Raw genomic sequence first — 6,155 nt, 5'->3', positions numbered from 1 at the left:
ATTTGATTCAGGATTCCAAAAACTCCCCATTTTTCCCATAATCAACATTTCTCCCCACAAGAAGCCAACTTTTGACAAGAGAGACAATAAAAGAGTTTTGACAAAACAACAAAAAAAAACTCTATTCTACTATTTTCAAAATCTCTCAAGTGGTAGCTGATCCATTTATCACTTTGGCCTTTATTTTCTCCCCCTTTGGCATCAAGCACCAAAACGGGATCAATCTTGGCCCTATAACCCCATTGCCTCACCAAAATCTTCAATTAAGAGCAAATGGCAATAAGAGTTAAAAAATGAACTTGGAAAAAGTTACTCTTTTCATCGGAGTGCAGTGGAAGTCTTGCATGGTCCAAGTCCACCTTTTCCCTTTTAATTCTCCTTCGAGACTAAAACAAGCAAACTCAAGCATATGGTTAGTCTCAAAGGGTCAAGTTGTAACACATCTCCTCCTAAAACTGTGCATCACTTTGCAACGGACTTATGAAGTCCAGGGAGTGTTTGTACAACTTGAGCACCATACTAAACAACAAAATGCAAAAAGGAACATGATCAAAAGCATAAATACATGTATGCTACAATTCAATCCAAGTTCCGCGAATCTAAGACATTTAGCTCACTACGCAGCCTGCAAAAGGTCTTCTCATCTAGAGGCTTGGTAAAGATATCGGCTAGCTGGTTCTCGGTGCTAACATGAAACACTTCGATATCTCCCTTTTGCTGGTGGTCTCTCAAAAAGTGATGCCGGATGTCAATGTGCTTTGTGCGGCTGTGTTCAACAGGATTGTCCGCCATGCGGATAGCACTCTCATTGTCACATAGGAGTGGGACTTTGCTCAGATTGTAGCCAAAGTCCCGAAGGGTTTGCCTCATCCAAAGTAGTTGCGCGCAACACTGCCCTGCGGCAACATACTCGGCCTCAGCGGTGGATAGGGCAACAGAGGTTTGTTTCTTAGAGTTCCACGACACCAGGGACCTTCCTAAGAATTGGCACGTCCCTGATGTACTCTTCCTATCGACCTTACATCCAGCATAGTCGGAATCTGAGTATCCAACCAAGTCAAAGGTAGACCCCTTTGGATACCAGAGCCCGAAGCAAGGCGTAGCAACCAAATATCTAAGAATTCGCTTCACCGCCACTAAGTGACACTCCTTAGGATCGGATTGAAATCTAGCACACATGCATACGCTAAGCATAATATCCGGTCTACTAGCACATAAATAAAGTAAAGACCCTATCATTGACCGGTATGCTTTTTGATCAACGGACTTACCTCCTTTGTTGAGGTCGGTGTGTCCGTCGGTCCCCATCGGAGTCTTTGCGGGCTTGGCGTCCTTCATCCCAAACCGCTTCAGCAAGTCTTGCGTGTACTTTGTTTGGGAGATGAAGGTGCCGTCCTTGAGTTGCTTCACTTGAAACCCAAGGAAGTAGTTCAACTCGCCCATCATCGACATCTCGAATTTCTGCATCATAACCCTGCTAAACTCTTCACAAGACTTTTGGTTAGTAGAACCAAATATTATGTCATCGACATAAATTTGGCACACAAAAAGATCACCGTCGCAAGTCTTAGTAAAAAGAGTTGGATCGGCTTTCCCAACCTTGAAAGCATTAGCAATTAAGAAGTCTCTAAGGCATTCATACCATGCTCTTGGGGCTTGCTTAAGTCCATAGAGCGCCTTAGAGAGCTTACACACGTGGTCGGGGTACCGTTCATCCTCGAAGCCAGGGGGTTGCTCCACGTACACCTCCTCCTTGATTGGCCCATTGAGGAAAGCGCTCTTCACATCCATTTGGTACAACCTGAAAGAATAGTGAGCGGCATATGCTAGCAAGATACGAATTGATTCTAGCCTAGCCACAGGAGCAAACGTCTCCTCAAAGTCCAAACCTGCGACTTGGGCATAACCTTTTGCCACAAGTCGAGCCTTGTTCCTCGTCACCACCCCGTGCTCGTCCTGTTTGTTGCGGAACACCCACTTGGTTCCCACAAAATTTTGCTTGGGACGAGGCACCAGTGTCCAAACTTCATTGCGCTTGAAGTTGTTGAGTTCCTCCTGCATGGCCAATACCCAATCCGGATCTAGCAAGGCCTCCTCTACCCTGAAAGGCTCAATAGAAGAGACAAAGGAGTAATGCTCACAAAAATTAACTAATCGAGATTGAGTAGTTACTCCCTTGCTAATGTCACCCAAAATTTGGTCGACGGGATGATCCCTTTGAATCACCGCTCGAACTTGGGTTGGAGGTGCCGTTGCGCTTCTTCCTCCATCACGTGATCATCTTGTGCTCCCCCTTGACCACATGCCTCCTTTTGATGAACCTGTTCATCGTCTTGAGTTGGGGGATGCACCGTTGTTGAGGAAGAAGGTTGATCTCGTTCATCTTGTTCCTGTGGCCGCACTTCTCCAATCGCCATGGTTCGTATAGCGGCCGTCGGAACATCTTCTTCATCTACATCATCACAATCAACAACTTGCTCTCTTGGAGAGCCATTAGTCTCATCAAATACAACGTCGCTAGAGACTTCAACCAAACCCGATGATTTGTTGAAGACTCTATACGCCTTTGTATTTGAGTCATAACCTAACAAAAACCCTTCTACAGCTTTGGGAGCAAATTTAGAATTTCTACCCTTCTTCACTAGAATGTAGCACCTGCTCCCAAATACACGAAAGTAAGACACATTGGGTTTGTTACCGGTTAGTAGCTCATACGAAGTCTTCTTGAGGAGGCGATGAAGGTAGACCCTGTTGATGGCGTGGCAAGCCGTGTTCACGGCTTCCGACCAAAAACACTCGGGGGTCTTGAATTCTCCAAGCATCGTCCTCGCCATATCGATTAGCGTCCTGTTCTTCCTCTCTACCACACCATTTTGCTGTGGTGTGTAGGGAGCGGAGAACTCGTGCTTGATCCCTTCCTCCTCAAGGAACTCCTCCACTTGAAGGTTCTTGAACTCGGACCTGTTGTCGCTCCTTATCTTCTTCACCTTGAGCTCAAACTCATTTTGAGCTCTCCTGAGGAAGCGCTTGAGGGTCCCTTGGGTTTCAGACTTATCCTGCAAAAAGAACACCCAAGTGAAGCGGGAAAAGTCATCAACAATAACTAAACCATACTTACTTCCTCCTATGCTTAGATAGGCGACGGGTCCGAAGAGGTCCATATGTAGCAGCTCCAGGGGTCTTGATGTGGTCATCACATTCTTGCTGTGATGCGCTCCTCCCACCTGTTTACCTGACTGACAAGCTGCACAAGGTCTATCTTTTTCGAATTGTACGTTAGTCAAACCTATCACGTGTTCTCCCTTTAGAAGCTTGTGAAGGTTCTTCATCCCCACATGTGCTAAGCGGCGATGCCACAGCCAGCCCATGCTAGTCTTAGCAATTAAGCATGCATCTAGACCGGCCTCTTCTTTTGCAAAATCAACTAAGTAGAGCTTGCCGTCTAATACACCCTTAAAGGCTAGTGAACCATCACTTCTTCTAAAGACAGACACATCTACATTTGTAAAAAGACAATTATATCCCATATTGCATAGTTGACTAACAGATAGCAAATTGTAACCAAGAGACTCAACTAAAAACACATTGGAGATAGAGTGCTCATTAGAAATTGCAATTTTACCTAACCCTTTTACCTTGCCTTGATTCCCATCACCGAATATAATTGAATCTTGGGAATCCTTATTCTTGACGTAGGAGGTGAACATCTTCTTCTCCCCCGTCATATGGTTTGTGCATCCGCTGTCGATAATCCAGCTTGAACCCCCGGATGCATAAACCTGCAAGGCAAATTTAGGCTTGGGTCTTAGGTACCCAACTCTTGTTGGGTCCTACAAGGTTAGTCACAATTTCCTTAGGGACCCAAATGCAAGTTTTATCTCTCTTGCATTTTGCCCCTAATTTCCTAGCAATCACTTTTCTATCCTTTCTACAAATTGCAAAGGAAGCATTCAAAGCATGATATATTGTAGAAGGTTCATTAACTTTCCTAGGACCATTAACAACATTTCTCCTAGGCATATTATGAACATCATTTCTCCTACCAACATTTCTATCATGCACATAGAAAGAACTAGAAGCAAACATGTCATGAGAATTAAAATCATCATAAGCATTGTAATTCCTATAAGCATTTCTAGTTTGTCTCTTATCATGATACAAAAAGGCATAGTTCTTTTTAGCACTACTAGCCATAGGGGCCTTCCCTTTCTCCTTGGTGGAGATGGGAGCCTTATGGCTTGTTAAATTCTTGACTTCCCTCTTGAAGCCAAGCCCATCCTTAATTGAGGGGTGTCTGCCAACCGTGTAGGCATCCCTAGCAAATTTTAGTTTCTCAAAATCACTTTTGCTAGTCTCAAGTTGGGTATTAAGACTAGCTACCTCTTCATTTAATTTAGAAATGCAAGCTAGGTGTTCACTATAAGCATCAATGTTAATATCTTTACACCTAGTGCACGTTACAACATTTTCTACACAAGAGGTAGATTTACTAGCAATCTCTAACTTAGCATTCAAATCGTCATTAATGCTCCTTAATTTAGAAATTGTCTCATGGCAAGAAGATAATTCACAAGAAAGCATTTCATTTCTTTTAACTTCTAGAGCATGAGATCTTTGAGCTTCTACAAATTTATCATGTTCTTCATACAACAAATCCTCTTGCTTTTCTAACAGCATATTCTTATCATTCAAGGCATCAATCAATTCATTAATTTTGTCTACCTTGGTTCTATCTAGGCCCTTAAACAAACATGAGTAATCTACTTCATCCTCATCACTAGATTCGTCCTCACTTGAAGAAGCATAGGTAGAGTTTCGAGTACATACCTTCTTCTCCCTTGCCATAAGGCATGTGTGACGCTCGTTGGGGAAGAGGGTTGATTTGTTGAAGGCGGTGGCGGCGAGTCCTTCATTGTCGGAGTCGGAAGAGGAGCAGTCCGAGTCCCACTCCTTGCCTAGATGCGCCTCGCCCTTTGCCTTCTTATAGTTCTTCTTCTTCTCCCTCTTGTTCCCTTGATCCTGATCACTATGATTGTCGGGACAGTTAGCAATAAAATGACCAAGCTTACCACATTTGAAGCATGAGCGCTTCCCCTTTGTCTTGGTCTTGCTTGGCTGCCCCTTGCGGCCTTTTAGTGCCGTCTTGAATCTCTTGATGATGAGAGCCATCTCTTCATCATTAAGTCCGGCCACCTCAATTTGTGCCACCTTGCTAGGTAGCATCTCCTTGCTTCTTGTTGCCTTGAGAGCAAGAGGTTGAGGCTCATTGATTGGACCGTTTAGAGCGTCGTCGACGTATCTCACCTCCTTGATCATCATCCGCCCGCTTACGAATTTTCCGAGTACCTCCTCGGGCGTCATCATCGTGTACCTGGGATTCTCACGAATATTGTTTACGAGATGAGGATCAAGAACGGTAAAGGACCTTAGCATTAAGCGGACGACGTCGTGGTCCGTCCATCGCGTGCTTCCGTAGCTCCTTATTTTGTTGATAAGGGTCTTGAGCCGGTTGTAAGTTTGGGTTGGCTCCTCTCCCCTTATCATTGCGAATCGTCCAAGCTCGCCCTCCACTAACTCCATTTTAGTGAGCATGGTGATGTCGTTCCCCTCGTGAGAGATCTTGAGGGTGTCCCATATCTGCTTGGCGTTGTCCAAGCCGCTCACCTTATTGTATTCTTCCCTGCACAAAGATGCTAATAGAACAGTAGTGGCTTGTGCATTTCTATGGATTTGTTCATTTATAAGCATAGGGCTATCCGAGCTATCAAATTTCATTCCATTCTCTACAATCTCCCATATGCTTGGATGGAGAGAGAATAAGTGACTACGCATTTTGTGACTCCAAAATCCGTAGTCCTCCCCATCGAAGTGTGGAGGTTTGCCAAGAGGAATGGAAAGCAAATGCGAATTCGATCTATGTGGAATACGAGAATAATCAAATGAAAAGTTTGAATTGACCGTCTTCCTGTAGTCGTTGTCGTCGTCCTTTTGGGAAGAAGTAGACTCATCGCTATCGTCGTAGTAGATGATCTCCTTGATGCGCCTTGTCTTCTTCTTCTTCCCATCTTTGCGCTTGTGGCCCGAGCCCGAGTCAGTAGGCTTGTCATCCTTCGGCTCGTTGACGAAGGACTCCTTCTCCTTGTCGTTGATCACGA

The sequence above is a fragment of the Zea mays genome, chromosome 8, assembly GCF_902167145.1.
Source record: "Zea mays cultivar B73 chromosome 8, Zm-B73-REFERENCE-NAM-5.0, whole genome shotgun sequence".
Classification (NCBI taxonomy): Eukaryota; Viridiplantae; Streptophyta; class Magnoliopsida; order Poales; family Poaceae; genus Zea; species Zea mays.
The sequence above is the reverse complement of the archived record's forward strand: the minus strand, read 5'-3'. Positions refer to the sequence as shown.